Source organism: Grampus griseus, assembly GCF_964374135.1.
Source record: "Grampus griseus genome assembly, chromosome: 13".
In the NCBI taxonomy this organism is placed as follows: Eukaryota; Metazoa; Chordata; class Mammalia; order Artiodactyla; family Delphinidae; genus Grampus; species Grampus griseus.
The window spans coordinates 8,292,478-8,309,445 of NC_139007.1; positions in this window are offsets into that span (position 1 = coordinate 8,292,478).

Here is a 16,968-nt window from a genome sequence, read left to right on the forward strand (position 1 = left end):
TCCCCAGCCAAAATCTTATATAAACAAGTGTTCCCCCTATGTCTTCAGAGCATTTCCCCCACAGCGACTGAGATTCTGTCTCCCAGACTCTAGTCCTCAGCAAGGTCCCTAAATGAAGCCTAAACTCACAACACTTACACCAGGGGTCCCCAACCCCTGGGCTGCAAACCAGTACCGGTCCACAGCCTGTTAGGAACCGGGCCACACAGCAGGAGGTGAGCAGTGGATGAGTGAGTGAAGCTTCTTCTGCCGCTCCCCATGGCTTGCATCACCACCTGAACCACTCCCCCACCCTCCACCCTGTCCATGGAAAAGTTGTCTTCCAGGAAACCGGTCCCTGATGCCAAAAAGTTGGGGGATCACTGCCTTACACTGTGCATTTTCCTTCAGTCTACTTAGCCAAGTCTTTCAGTCTTTCCTTTCAATGTTTGCAAAGTCTGTAGGTAAAAAATTAGAAGGTCATCTTTCTATAACCGATACACATGATAGTTGAGCCAGCTCTGAACAACCTTACCCTTTATCTCATTTCTTTTTGTTTATATGTTGGTTTGTTGGGGACAGAACTGATTTAAAATTTTTTAAAAATTTATTTGGGAAGAACAGTACTATAATATACTTCTTTTTTTTTCATTCAAGAAAATGTTGTCTTTATTAGTTCTGAGGAGACAAAACTCTGGGAGAAGATAAAAGTTCCTGGAATGTTTGGGTCAGTTCTGCCAGGTCTTAAATCAGGGCTAGTGGTCTTCCTACCAAGCCCCTCCTGCCCACGGAGGGCAGCTGCGGTGAGTGGTACTCCTCTGACACTGTGTGCAGTGGCCTCCACTAGGTTGACATTCCTGTCCTCCAGCTTCACCCTTTACTCACTCTTCCCCACGAGGAAGGCATGCGTTCTCTCTTTGCCGGGTCACAGACATTGATCCATTCCTCTACGGCGGGGTGTGTGATAATCTACTGAAAGGACATCGTTTGGCAATTGCCTTTCTCTTCTTCCCTCTCCACTCCAGACTCATGTGAGGTAAAGATCTTGGGTAAATGTGTCTGCACTGCTGATCCATTCGTGTCCTCGAGTGACCCATCTCAATACTTCTACAAAAATGACAAATTCCTATGGATAAATTTCAATTTTTAACAATAATCTTTATTTGTAAAACAGTTTTAGATTTACAGAAAAGTTGCAATAGTACAGAGAGCTCCCACATACCCTACATCCAGTTTCCCCTATTATTATTCTTACATTAGTATATTTGTACATCTGTACATCTGTTACAATTAGTGAACTAATAGTGATACATTGTTATTAAATAAAGTCCTTACCTGGTTCATTTTCCATACTTTTTACACATTGTTATTAAATAAAGTCCTTACCTGGTTCATTTTCCATACTTTTTACACATTGTTATTAAATAAAGTCCTTACCTGGTTCATTTTCCATACTTTTTACACATTGTTATTAAATAAAGTCCTTACCTGGTTCATTTTCCATACTTTTTACACATTGTTATTAAATAAAGTCCTTACCTGGTTCATTTTCCATACTTTTTACCCAAGTTCCTTTCTTCCGTCCCTGGGTCCCATCCAGGGCACCACATAGCATGTAGTCATCATGTCTCCTTAGGCTCCTCCTGGCTCGGACAGTTTCTCAGACGTCCTGTGTTTCTGATGACCTTGACAGTTCCAAGGAGTCCTGGTCAGGTATAATATTAGTAGAACGTCTCTCAGTGGAATTTGCTGGTGTTTCTATCATGATTAGATTGGGGCTGTGTTTTGGGAAGAGGATCACAGAGGTAAGGTGCCATAAATATCACGTCCTATAAAGGGACATACTATCAACGTGACTTTTCACTCTTGCTTTTGACCTTGATGACCTAGCTGAGGTAGCGTCTGTCAAGTGTCTCCACTGAAAACTTACTCTTTCTGTCCCCTTTCCCAGATGCATTATTTGGGAGGAAGTCCTTGTGCATATCCCACACTTAGGGTCTGGGGAGTCTTGCTCTCCTTGAGGACCGACTGTATATTTTCTTTCGTTCTAACATTAAGCCTTTGATACATGTATCTGTCACTGTGCATCATTTTACAAGGGAGTCATATGTTCGGTTAAGGACATTTACTAATTCATAAAGCAACTGACAGAGTGTTGTGGCTTGGGTAAAGGTGCAGCACTGGGTGAAGAAATGTGTTCTTTCATTCACTGAACACTTTCTGATCAGTGTGACCCTGGCCTTGAACTTGACGCTGTGAGTATCAAAGACCTGTTTTCAGGAAGGTTATAACTAAGCATGACAAACAATTACTTTTTAAAAAAAGCAAATCTGCAGTAAGACATGTGGGCAAGAATTTAAGATAAAACTTTTTTTGCTACCTGAACACAAATTTCTACAGAATAGTGCAGTGTTTCTCAGAACTGAGTGGGAATTTAGGGCAAACAGATGCAAAATGGTGTGGCTATTTTCAAGTAACCAGATTGTGAACCTGTTGATGTCTTAGAGAAGAGGATGACATGTAATCCTCAGCCTTCCCTGGGGAGTCCCCTCCAGGGCCTCAGGGAAACACGAACCCCTGTGGGATAAGTAACAAAATGATCGGGTGAGTGAAAATAGCTCTCCCATCCTATCCACATGGATTCTTCACAAGCTGCTTAAGTTTATTCATGACATTTACCTTTGGAATAAAATAGCAGTTTTACTTCACTTTTTAAAACATCACTTGGGCCTGAGAGTGTCACCTTGCAGCCTGGACAATAAGTTCCCAAAGAATATTCTAGAATATTCCAGAATATTCAGAAAGAATATCCCCAGGTCACAGGATGTCAATAGACATACACACACAACTGCTAGTCTTGGAATTCACTGGACCTGGTGAAGTCGAAGGTTTATTTTTACTCTTTTCTTTTTTATAAATCAGACCTAAACTAAACATGCCTGGAGCCAAGAGTCTTGTGAGTTTTATTCATTTCCTCCTCTTTTAGGTTGAGAGAACCCTGCTTCTGTATGTGTCCAGCTTTGCCCAGCGTGGCTCCCGAGTAAATTCTGATTGTTATAAGCTTGCTCCACTGATTCTAGTCTTCTACTTGGGGTTAGTTTAGAGTGGGCTCTGTCCCATGCCTGACTGAGACTTGGGGAAGGTCTACTAAGGGTAGGGGGCATTGGGAAAGAGTTTACAGCATTCCTTGAATTAGACAAACCAGGAGAAGACTTTGTGTATCTTCCTAGATGAATCGATTCCCTGGTCTGATGTGACCATTTGTGAGCATGAGGGGTGCTAAGTTGGGAGAGTCAGACTCGCTAAGGATGGCGAAGGGAAATACCAAAAGCACCTTGGGACTGTAATGACATTGGACAACTGAGTTTACGAACCGTGGACCATTTGTTTGTGAGATGACAAGTTTTCGTCCTTGTGTAAGCCAATGGAGTCGAGGTTATCTATTATCTGCAACCAATGCATTCCATAGGATACCAGGGTTATATACAGAAGAAAAAAAAAACCCAAAAAACAAAAAAACACCTGTATGGTAGAATTTAGGGCTTTTTAAGATATTTCAAAGATAATTTTGTCCATAAGTGGTTTTTCAGTGTGTGCCAAGTTTAGAACCTCAGCCCTGCTAAGCGACAACTCCATAGAATATGTCTATTGATGGAAGGTGGTAACTACTTCCTGGTCTAGCATCTCTCATTGTCTTAGGCATATTTTGCATTAATGTCCTAACTCACGTGTCCCTCATCTAGGAGCACTTCACCCCCTCACTAAGTGAACCTCATTGCACCTCAGTATCCTTAACCTCTAGCTATCTGTTGACTAGGATAGACTCCTGGCCCAAGCTGGGCCCTTAGACATGCTCTTCAGGGTGTTTGGATTTGGGTCTCCAAGGCATAGGTCATTCTTTATTAGCTCTTGAACTGAAAAGTGATGCAAACTAGGATTTGGGCCAGCCATGTTTAGCCTGGTGCCTGCCAAAGTAGATATAACCATTCTGCAGAGAAAGAGAAAAATAAAGAGAGAGAAGCAGGAACAAGAGACCATGCCAATCCAGAGAGACACAGAAAGCAATTTTGGTGTTTTTATTATCCAGTTTCTGGATCCATCTTCTCCAGAGAGTTGGCCTTGGGTTCCATGAAATCCATTTACTTTGGCCAGTTTTTCATCCTTTTTTTTGAAAGAATTCAGGAGTTTATGTGACTTGCAGCCTCCTAATGCTTGACTAAGGTACTTGTGAACTAGAAGAGACTTACTTAATAGGACTTAATTTATCCTTCTTTTGGTAATGCCATGGCAATTTACATTATTTTAAGCCACCAATTTCAATCTACCTTGTATTAGAGAGGCTTGGTGACTTGCATGGTCTACTGTATTAGTGTGAGTTTAAGAGCAAGTGTTAGCCTTACTCAATTTTTAATCCAACAGGAGCTTAAAACACTTGTTGAGATGGAACTACAGTATCTCCTGAAGAAGGGGAAAATGAAAATTTTCACCCATCCAAACTGAACGTACCTTTCAGACATTTTATGAATGCCTTGAACCACTGAATGAAGATATATCCAAATAAAACTCACTTAGTTTATTCTAAGCTATTTAGTACAATTAAATTCTTTTCAGCACTAAACAACGTTTGTCACCCTAGGAACATTTCAAAATCATAACAGATGCCACTGTAGGGTTTTTGCATAGTTTTGCAGAGTAAGTAGTTCTTTTAGAAAACAAACATGTTTCTTTTTCATTAATTTGAAGACAATGGATTCCAAATGGGATTTCACTGACAATAATCTTACAACTTTTATTAAGAGGAGGCATAGCTGTAGGGTTGACCATTTTTTAAATAGTGCATGAATTATCCTCTTTGAATAGAGAGAGTCAAAGAAGCCCTGTAAATACTGACTGAGGGGTCTTAACTCTAAGCCCCCCGACCTCCCTTTTCTTAGAGCATTTACTTCAGAAAACTTGTAATTGCAAATTCTTTCTCTGCCGCTTTGAAAGGTATATAAATCCTTCCCTGGCCTCTTGCCTGAATTACACCTCAGGAATGTCTTTCTCAAGGACCTGGGGGCCATCCCTTTGAAGTGCAATCATAAGGAAGATAGTGCTGGTATTATGGGCATCAGATAGCAGCTATCACCCAGGACCCTGGGAGGGGAGGAACTCACTTCCTTAGGTGCTTTGCTCCAAGTTATAAAACTACCTCCTGACATGAAGATTTGAGAAAGTAAGGCAAAAACTCTCCAGCCCCTGGCTTACAGCAGAGTTTAGATGGAGGTCTAATCTCTCTCTCTTATTGCAACAGTCTTGAATAATCTTCTTTCCTGTTTAACAGTGTGGTGAAGTTTTCGCTATGACTGTTTCCATAAAAGAAAAAAGGTAATTTCCCTCAGTAATATGTATAAAATGAGGGGTTGGGGGGTCATATTCCCTGATTTTCATCCCAGTTCCATCTTCCCAAGGGGAGGAGGGATTTTTGTTTTTATTTAGCTTTTATCAGAAGTGTCATGGCTTCAGGGCATGATGGGAACTTCTCATCTGCAAGGCTAATTTTATTGTAATGAGAGGATAATGAGCAACAGGTTACATTCAGAAGCAGGAGATTCCCGCCTTTCCCCACCTTTCTTTGTCTGCCTCCAGGATGCTTATCACCCAAAACGTGTGGTTTCCTGTCAGCCTGGAGGTTCCTGCTTTTCTTTGTCTGCCCATGGACCCCCGCTGTTTGCAAGATGCATGATTTCCTGCCCCCATTTCTCTGCTCACAGTGAGACAACTACCTGCCTGCTGTAACACTAGGAAACTATCAGTATTACGTGAATTTGATGTCAAGATATTTAATTTCCTTACACATTTGATTCATAAGATAATGACAGATTGCCCTTAAATTAGGCTATGCTGGTAGGCTTTGCATCACCAACTGTCAGAGACAGGATTTTCTTCTGTTCAGTTGCGTGGGGAGGGGGCTCGCCCTAACTCCTTGTTAGTTCTGAGGAGTCTGGAGATTCTGGGGTCATTCGCTTCCAAGACTCAGGGTGCTTTTAGAGGGATTACTTTTGGAATAAGAGTTTTCCTACTGAAGGTTGCCATTCCATGATTTCTGATTTTTACTGCTTCTAAGCCTTATCTCCCAATGCATTGTGCTATTGTGGGACTCGAGGGACATTGTTCCAGCTAATGATTAAGAACTCTCCAGACAATAGGGGCTTCTTAGACAATGGGTGAATTTCCAGGATGTCCGGCCCCCTTCCGAGAAGGAGGGAGATAACAAGATGTAAAAAAGGTGTCTGTCAAAGACCAATCAGGCAGCTGGGGAGAAGGAGGGAGATAACAAAATGTAAAAAAGGTGTCTGTCAAAGACCAATCAGGCAGCTGGGGACAAGTTCCCTCTCTGGTCCGAGCCTAAACCGGGACCAATCAGCAGGAGAACACAACCAAATCTATAATTTACATACGGGGAAGTGGGAACCTATAAAACTGACATATTCGCGCCCAAAAGGGTTCCTTCTTCGACCTCCTGCGTGAGGACCAAGGAACCCCGGTGCACCGGCCTTCAATAAACCTCTTGCGTTTTGCATCGACTTCCGACTCTTGTTGTTTCCTGGGCGAGTCGAAACTCCTAGGAGACCGCGCAGGTCTAACATTATAATTACTCTTGATAACAGACGTTTCCAGCTTGTGTCAATTATTCCCCTGCTTTGGCAACAGCATCTCTTTAGGTAAACACATTCATGTTAGGTGAATAACTGAACTGCTTTCAATGCTCTTCTCTTACCTTCCAGCTCTGCTCACCTCCTCAGGCACCTGGTTCCTGCAGGTGGTCCCCTCTTTGTGGGATTTTCAAGAATTGGCCTGGAGAACCTCTTACAGATGAGGGGCAGGGGGAGGAAGCAGAGGATTGGGAGTGGAGTGTCTGGAAAGTCGAAGGAAGAAAGTTACCGCATGTCACAGAAGAAAGCGATGTGTTGGTGGAAGGGATCTTTGATTTACCCCATAATGGTTATGAAAATAATTTTGGAAAAAAGATTTAAATGAAGAAAAACATAAAGGAAAGTAAGACAGGCACACATGTTTTTACCACTCAAGATTACTATCAGTGAATATTGGATCACATTTTTTGCACCTAGCACTGTCCTCAAGAAAGGAATTGAGTCGAATAAGTTCGTTAAGTGGTACACATACCCCACCTCTTCCTGTGACATTAGCTATTCTAGAGTCTATTAGAGAAGAGGTCTTAGTCTTGTAAATCTGGGACAGGAATAATGAGATTATTAGAATTAGAAAAAGTTCTTAAATAACAGGTATCAATCCCTTTCAGAATATTTAGAATTTGTTAAGGGTTAACTTAAATTTTTAATAACTATTTTTTATTTAGAATCTCCAATACCAGAAGTGAATTACTTTCTAACTGTCATCAACTTTATTTAACTAGCTGCTACTCCATGAGAAATTTTAGACATAATGAGATGATGGTATTTTTATTTATTTGAAAGATGACCTGTCCTCTGTTGTTCTGTCAAACTAGAGGGAAGCTGGCCAATGTGTACCCGGATGTAGTGCTGCGTGTTTGGGGGTTAGGGGGGATCTGTGTGTGAGGCGTCTGGAAGGTGCTTGTTTGCAGAGGACAAGGCCATTGGGCTGATGGAAGGTCAGAGGAAGTGCTGGAGAGTAGTGGGGCAGAAGAATGACTTGCGGAGGGACAGACATAAGGAATTTGTCAAGCATCAATAAATTAAGCTGATTGATGCAGTGTGTGCATGTTAACTCTCTCTATTTTCCCTCCAAATCTTCAGTAAACCTGTGGAAAACAATCTTTGGGACCGATCTATATTTTTTGCTGTTGCTTTTGGTGAGAGAGGATTCTTTACGGTGAATAAAGAAAGCCTAACACTGGCACCAAGTAGGCTCACTTGAGCCAGCCCCATCAGGGTTAACCTCTAGAAGACTTTACTCAGGACTCCTTCACGTGCAAATAGAAAGGCAAATCACCTGGTAGTGTTTAACGAACACTCACACTCTGTGGGTCTTGCACTGAAACGTTAACTGAATTTTATGTCTGATAAGAATTAACATATGCTATTGGTGGTGTCCGTTTTACACGCTGAGTAAGATGGTTTGTTTTCATTGCTTTTACACAGCCTGGTTAGACTTAAATATGTAAGCCTGGTTTTGTTATTCCTTTGCTGTGGAATCACTCAGTTCCTTAGTCAGCATTTATTAGACTGTATTGTGCTACAGGCAACAAAGCCAGAGATGGCTTTCTCACGTGGCTTGTGATTGAGGAGCTGAGACAGACATCTAAACAGATGATTATGACACAACATAACCTGTGCAATAACAGAGGACTTTTTAAAGGGTTATTTAAACATGGAAAAGGGAGTCAGTATTATTGGATGCAGAGCAGGTGAGGAAAGACGCAGAGCAGGTGAGTATACCTGCATATTCTAGAATCTTCCATTACAGAACTTTCCTACAGACCCTTATGAAGTCTTTCCAATTATGGGTTAGAGATGAGAGCTGTTCTAAAAACACAGATATCGTTTACTAGCATGTGACTTTTTTTTCTTGTTTTCTGGTCAGTTAACAAACATTGGCATTAATGTGCTGGTTATAGAGCCTGGCACCCAAATTTTGGAATGGGGGAAAACGTCAAGGCAATCTGCTCCAGAATGAAGCCAACAATATATGTCTGCCAAGACGTGATGGCAGTGCTCTAAATAGAATCATTTTGTGATGGTAGACCTGTTTCTCATTTCCCTTTCCTTTATAGCCTATCTTGTTTACATTTGGTTAATAAATGCAAATGCCATTGTTACCACAGAGCAGGCCACTTTAAAGGAATGTGTTTCCAGACAATTTCATTGAGGCTACGCTAACCCACATTTCTCTACGGAATGTCATCATTGTGTTACCTCCTCTGAACGCATGTAGGTAGCACCGAGTAACACGACCCATGAGCACATATTTGAGTTTCACGTGAGGCATATGTTTATTCAGGCAGCCACCATGCTCTCAGATAGCTTCCGTGCTATCGGTGGAATTCTGTAAAGTAATCAAGGCAGCGTGTACAAGTCCCCAAACCTAGATACCAGTAGCTATAGCTCTCCTTTCCCAGTTGAGACAAAAGAAATCTTCTTAGGTAAGGAGGATGCGCGGGCATGCGAATATTTGAAATTTAATAGAAGTAGTTACCATTTTTATTGAGAAAAAGGTTGAGGGAGTACAGGGGGTGAAAAGCAAATGTCCTCTCCGTAAGCCTCCATCTCCAGGTGTGGCTGCTGCTCCTTTGGGAGTACTGCTGCTGTTGGTGTGGTGATGTCTGCCTTCTGAAGGCAGCGCAAGCTACAGACTGGTACTTGCCATCTGCTTCTACAAGGACTAAAGTCATAAAGTTCCGCAGCCGCTGACCTTCAACACCCCCTGAAAGGAGTCCAGGGTGGAGATCAGGAGTGAGGCGCTCCGTGCTCTGGGAAAACTGGCAGAACAGGTCTTCAGCTAGATATTTCCAGGAGATTTTACGAGCCCAGTTTCTTGCATCTCCTCACGTCTAGAAAAGCACTCAAGTCGTCAATGGTGACATCTGCTCCTAGGAACTAGCAGCAAGCTTCTACCAAAATGTGTGCTTGACTGCAAGTGCCCCCTTCACTGAGATCATATATAACGCTGACCCTCCGCCGTCCCTGTACATCTTTGGAGCAGTGCCTCAGAGCTGTCTGAGATGCTGCTTCCTAGGCTGTAGTCCTCATTTTGCCCCAAATAAAACTTAACTCACAGCTCTCACTTTGTGCATTTCTTCTAGTCGACAGTGTATTGGTTCCTACTTTAGAGAATTTAAAGTTTCGCTTCCCGAGTAGGATTATTTGTCACCTTAATTTAGTCAGACTCTGAGCAAGTATAATTTCCTCAATACCAATGGGACCCAAACCTTAATAGGCTATATAAATATTCGGGAGAGCTTAAGTGAAAGTGCAGGTTCCCAAGCTTCTCCTTCAAAATTCTGTGTCAGTACACCAGGGTTGGCCCTAGGAAGCTCTGTTCCTATTAATATCTCTCAGTGATTTTATCCCTATTTACTGTTAATATTTTTGGTACACACTTATATACTTGTATTCCATCTTCTGTAGGTTGCTACTTTGTGTCCTTTGCCAATGTTTTCCTTTACTATTTTTTATTGCTTTATCACAAATCTTGATATGTCCTTGTATACATAAATTTTTGACGTGTATCTTACTGTGTAGCTATCTTGATCTAGATAGATAGAAACTTTGATCTTTATGGGTATTGCGAAAATGTTCCCTCATGCCCTTGGCATTTTAACTGTGTGTTTGATTACATGTTGGGGGTGTGTGTATAAAAAGCAATGTGCAGCGTAATACACACTGATTCTTGGCACCATCATCTTTGGTGTATTCCACTGCCAGAGATGGATAACTTGAGTAATTGGTCTCAGTGAGATTATGTTTTTGAAATAGTAACCAAATTTCAAACAATATCACTGGACACTTCTTGTTCCACTCGGTTCCTTTATCCCCAGTTCAAGGCAAAAGGTTATTCTGGACTCATTGCTTTAGGGAAAAGATGTTTGGGCAAAAAAACAGAGAGGAGTTGCTACTTCTGGCTTTTAAGTTACAAGAGCTCAGGCCCTGTGAGTAATAGATGAAAGGGAACAAACAACAGTCTTGAGCGAAAAATATGATATCAGTCCTAGTCTTTCTGGCCCTCAATTTTAGAGAAAAGCAATGTTCCTTTGACTAGAGGGAGGGAATCTAAAGGCTCTGAGAGAGCAGGGAGCTGCCTGTGAGGGGTGGTCTTCCTCCCTTCCACCCTGGGGTGTATGTGCAGGAACAGACCCTGAAGGGTAAGTGGGATCTGGGAGAAGACAGAACCTGGGGCCCCCCTTCCTGGTTGACCCCTCAGTAATTTCCTGGGGCTGTGACAATTGCCAGGAAACAGTACAGTGTGGCCCTGAACCCAGACCCCAGCCAGCCTCATAAAGTTTCTAGTTCTCCAGCATGGTGTGGGGACAGGGTGAGTCCTTTATGCCTGAGAGTTGAGGAAAATAGCAGAGATTGATACTGGATCTGTAGGGAAGTTGCAGATGGAAATAAGAGAGGACTCAATGGCTGACTGAGGGACTCGATAGCTGGGGACCTCGGCCCTTTGCACTCCCTTGACCCTGCTTCTTACGCATGTGCACTGGACGCTCTGGGTGGATTCAGAGGTGATCTCAGGGAAAAGGCAGAGGGAGGTGTCAGAATACGAATTCGATTGGTTTCTGAGAAACAGACCAAGGTACCCTTTGAGCACGCCCATTCTGTGCACATTGTATGGCCTGGTGAGCCGCCACCTTGGAGCCCAGCCCCTGAGGTCCATTCCATCGTTGAAGAAGGGAAGTGTAAGTATTCTCTCCCCACGGCGGCTCTGGACAAGGGCCACAGTCAGGCAGGTGCAGACCAGCGTCCCGTGACTGAGGAGCAATCCCGGAACCTGTGTCATCACCGCTGCGGTCAGACTCTGAACTGGTCAGTCCCCAGTAGGTGGTGAACTTCACAGGTGAGCTTCTGGGTCAGTCTCCTCCGCCACCTTCCTTTAACTTGCTCGTTTCCTTGAGTCTCTTTGTATCCTGTCTATAATTCCACAGGGCAGGTTCAATTTAGTTGCCTTGCCTTTTTCACCAGGGGGCTAGCTTTCCAGCTTCTAAGCTCAGGCTACATTTTCTAATCTCAGATGGAGTGCTGGCAGATGTTTTCTTCAAAGGGACAGACAGTAAATATTTTAAAGCTCTGCAGGCTGAACGATCTCTATTGCAACAGCTCGACTCTGCCAATGCAGCACGAAAGCAGCCGTAGCCTACGAGTAAAACGGTGGGCGTGGCTACGCTCCTATAAAACCTTACAAAATGAGCAGCTGGTCAGAATGGCCATCCCCCTACATTCCATAAACAATGCATGCTGGAGAGGGTGTGGAGAAAAGGGAACTCTCCTACACTGTTGGTGGGAATGTAACCTGGTGCAGCCACTATGGAGAACAGTATGGAGGTTCCCCAAAAAACTAAAAATAGAGCTACCACAGGATCCAGCAATCTCACTCCTGGGCATACATCTGGAAAACTATAATTTGAAAAGATACATGCACCCCAATGTTCATAGTGCTATTCACAATAGCCAGGACATGGAAGCAACCTAAATGTTCCTTGACAGATGAGTGGATAAAGAAGATGTGGCACATATATACAATGGAATATTACTCAGCCATAGAAAAGAATGAAATATTTGCAGCAAGGTGGATGGACCTAGAGATTATCATACTAAGTGAAGTAAGCCAGACAGAGAAAGACCGATACCATACGATATCAGTCATATGTGGAATCTAAAAAATGATACAAATGAACTTATTTACAAAACAGAAACAGACTCACAGACATAGAAAACAAACTTATGGTTACCAAAGGGGGAGAGTGGGGGGAAGGAATAAATTAGGAGTTTGGGATTAGCAAATACACACTATTATATATAAAATAAACAATAAGGACCTGCTGTATAGCATAGGGAACTAAATTCAATAATTTGTAATGGAAAATTTTATATATATATATATATATATATCACTTAATCACTTTGCTGTATTCCTGAAACTAACGCAACATTGTAAATCAACTATATTTCAATTACAAACAAAAACAAAAGCAAAACCAAATTAAGCAGCTGGCCAGATTTTGCCAATGAGCCTAGTGTGTCAACTCCTGCTTCAGTTGTTGCCTCACCCCTCTTTTTATCTATGAATTTTCTCATCGGAAATCAGGATTCGGATTATGGTGGGAGGCATATTCAAGCCTGATCTTCTGTTTACCTCTCCAAACGGAGTACTGGAAGAAGCTTGTATAACACTGTATGTACTGGACAGTGGACGTTATTTAAAATCAATTAACCCAGACTTTGAGAAGTGGGCTGCAAGCTCTGGTCCCAGGTATAGGAGTCAGACAACCTTATAGGTAGGGATAAGATCACCAAAAATGCAGTGGGTTTTCTCCCAGTCAATCTGGGCAAGAAGGACAATGTCTTCTTTCTTGGGCTGTGAGCACATGGGTGGTGGCTGGGGTCACGCCTCACTTCTGAGGCATGAAGTATCCCGTGGTTAAGGGCGTAGGGTCACCATGAGTGATTCCGTTGAGGGCCTGGAAGTTCCTGAGAGCTGGGATTGGGACACTCGACTTGGCCACTTCTGACAGCGGCAATCTGCTGCCTCCTGGGCTGAGCTCAGGAAGAGACTTGATCACCATCACAGCTCTCAGTTGCAGACTGTTGACAAATGCACCAGTAGGGACTGGAGTTAAGATAGAACATAAAAAGACATTTAAGCTCATTTCCTATTCAGCAGCTGGGGCGACCACTGAGATAAATTACAACAGGGACTTCTAACCTCAGATGGAGTGCGGGCAGACGTTTTATTCAAAGGGCCAAACAGTAAATATTTTAAAGCTCTGCAGGCTGAACGATCTCTGTTGCTCGTTAGCGATCAATAGCTAACCTCCACACGTGCATTTATCAATATACATATATTACATTCTGAGGCTGCTTTCTTGTGTACCCCTTACGGTCAGTTTCACTGTTGGATTTGTTCCAAACAGGAAGATTCAAACTTTCTACTGTTATAAATAATTTTTGTAACTGTCTTCGGGAATAAAGTGTCATCTGTGATTTTCAAATGATTTCCTTGAGATAGAGTCCTAGAAGGAGATTTGCTGAGTCAAATCACACCCACCCTTTTAAGTTTCCGGGTATAGGCTGACATTTTGTTTCCAACAGAGCATGAAAATGCCTGTCTCATTTAACCATCTCCAAAACTGAGTATGTGGGAGATCATTTGCTAATTTGACAGGTATTTTAATTTTATTTTTTGATGACCCATTAAGTTAAACATTTTTGTGTTTATTAGCTATATTTATGTTATTTATTTTTTGAATCAGCAAGCATCTTTTTTTTTTTTTTTTTTTTCCTACCAGATGAGGAAGCTGAGACTCAGAAATCTTAAGTGACTTTCCAGGGGTCAAACATCTAGGAAGTTGCGGACATGGGAATTCATTCTAAATTCTGATTCTTATCCAAAGCTCATTCCATTGTATAAAATACCCTGAAAAAAGAGGAAATAGGGTTTCTCAATATCTGTTTATGATTGTCTCAGAACATCCTTTTTTAAAAATTAATTCCTGGAAAACACAACTGATGCCGAAAATCTCAGGAGAAGTTTATTATAAGAGTTTACGAAGCCTCATTCAAAGATGAAGGTCAACAGAGACAAAACAGACACAATTCCAATCTGTTTTAATGAATCAGGACTGACAGAATGAATTCCCTTTTGTGAAGAGAAGGAAAAAAAAAGATTGTTGTGGTTTCCTTTCAAAAGATTTTATTCAGTCTTTGATTAGACCAAGCAGAACATAATATTTCAAGGACAGAACTCACCTTTTTCCAGATGTAGAAAGACCTCCTCATTTGGAATCCATACTTATTCTTAAGAATTAAATTTGTGGAAAGCAGGATTGGGGTTTCAGCAAATGGTGGAAGAGAAGACTAGAAAGTCCTTCAGCAGAAGCCACATGAAGGCTTTAATCCCAACCATCCTCTGCTGAGTCCTCTCCTTCCTCAGCCATCGAGCTCTGCTTGGAGTCCATGTCCCCGGACCCTCGTCTCTTCCTCTGCCTCACCCTCCGATATCCCTGACGTCTGTATCTCTTGCTTCCCACGTTGAATTTTCCCTTGTTTTCGCATCTCCTGCCTCAAGAATCCTTCTCTACAGGGTTCTGACCTGGGGCAGCTGCTATGGGTATTTTTCCAGCCTGCTCGCCTGAGGCCATGCAAATACACTCTTGGATTAAAATGTCCAAGTAGTGAGTCTTTGGGTTTTCTGGGTAACTTTCCTTTTTCTAGTGTCAGTGGCTCACCTTTTCGGCCCTGGATCTTTTCCTGAAACCATCCTTTCAGTGCAGGGATGAAGGTTCAGGGATGTGTGGGTGGAACTTCTCTGTAGATAGACTTGCAATTGCAGGACTTGGGGTCCTAACAATGATAAAGTAATTAGAGTAGCACCCAGGGGGGCGCAGTGCAAGGACCTCTGGGTCTGGTTTGAGCCTGGCACTAAAATAGCCAAAGATCGCAGAGATTCATGTGTGAGATTTTTGAAAAAGCAAGAAACCAGTTGGAGATTTGGAGCCCGGCCTAATATAGTGATAAACAGTGACTTGATAACCTAATCAATGGGGCTTTGGCCATAAGAGGAAGTTGTTGAAGATCTAGATTTTTGGAGAGAGGATGATCTCTTCCTCTTGAACATGACTAACATTCGTTATAAGCAATTGTGTCACTTGCTTGGTCTGGGAATGTTGACAGCACTTTACAGTGGGCTCAAGATTGATATGACATGGTACGTATTTAAGACCGATAGGTATTTTATGGGACCAGTTACCTTCTATTTACTATTGAATATTGTTTTTAAGTACCAATACAACAGAAGTTCTTCAAAAGACATTGTGAATAAAAATAAGTTCAAATCCTTAATTATTACCTGGCAGACTTGGTCAATGCTTTCACGATTTTATGCTTTCTTGATTTGTAAACTGAAACTCTAAGTTCTTAGTGTGAATTGTCTGACCACTTTTTACTTTAAAATATTGAAAATATTTTAATTAAAATTAAAATAATTGAAATATTCCCCAGTCCCAAATTGTGATATGCATTAGTTGTTTTTTTTTAAATTTCTCCACTGTTTCCCTTGCCTCTGTAACATAGACATACACACTCAAATTTTATTTTAAAGAAAAATATCAAATGGCCTATCTATACAGACTAACTTATTTCCTTGAATATATTTCTCTTTCCTCAGCAGCAGAATTTTAATAGTAAAAACATCAAAGTGTATGAAAATGAAGATTACATTCAGGATAAGAAACGACTTCAGCATTAAGGCTAGAACTAGTGGCCCTCTGAATCTCATCTTTAGTTGTTTATAAACAAAGGAATCCTCAGCCATAAAAAGAAACGAAATTGAACTATTTGCAATGAGGTGGATGGACCTAGAGTCTGTCATACAGAGTGAAGTAAGTCAGAAAGAGAAAGACAAATACCGTATGCTAACACATATATACGGAATCTAAGAAAAAAAAAAAAAGGTCATGAAGAACCTAGGGGTAAGACAGGAATAAAGACACAGACCTACTAGAGAATGGACTTGAGGATATGGGGAGGGGGAAGGGTAAGCTGTGACAAAGCGAGAGAGAGAGAGGCATGGACATATATACACTACCAAATGTAAGGTAGATAGCTAGTGGGAAGCAGCCGCATAGCACAGGGATATCAGCTTGGTGCTTTGTGACCTCCTGGAGGGGTGGGATAGGGAGGGTGGGAGGGAGGGAGACGCAAGAGGGAAGAGATATGGGAACATATGTATATGTATAACTGCTTCACTTTGTTATAAAGCAGAAACTAACACACCATTGTAAAGCAATTATACTCCAATAAAGATGTAAAAAAAAAAACAAAAACAAAGGACTATCGAGATAGGTATTACTTCTGTTTAGTATTATACCTGTGTCACTTCCAGCAAGAAAAATAACAATCGCCAATACTTTTAAAAACAAGGTTTTCTTTCAATTTAAACACATATTGAAAAAAATTTGCTGTGGGTTATTATTTGTGGTATCATTAAGACTAAAATGTTTAATGTAATATTAATATTCTTTAACTGAAAATAATGATAAGTGCATATATTTTAAATGTTTGTGGAGAGAAATCTAGAACTTGTAATTGCATGCATCATGAACATGCAATGAATGTTGAATGTTATTCAGATGTAATGCTCTCACGAGGAAGAAGCTGTTGGGAGTATATTTTTCATTGCTACAGTTAATAGAACTATGTAATCTTAATTTAATTGAAGTTTTATTAACAAAGCTCTCCCTGAATGATGAGATTTCTTAATTCAGCAACATCCAACATCAATTTAAGAACT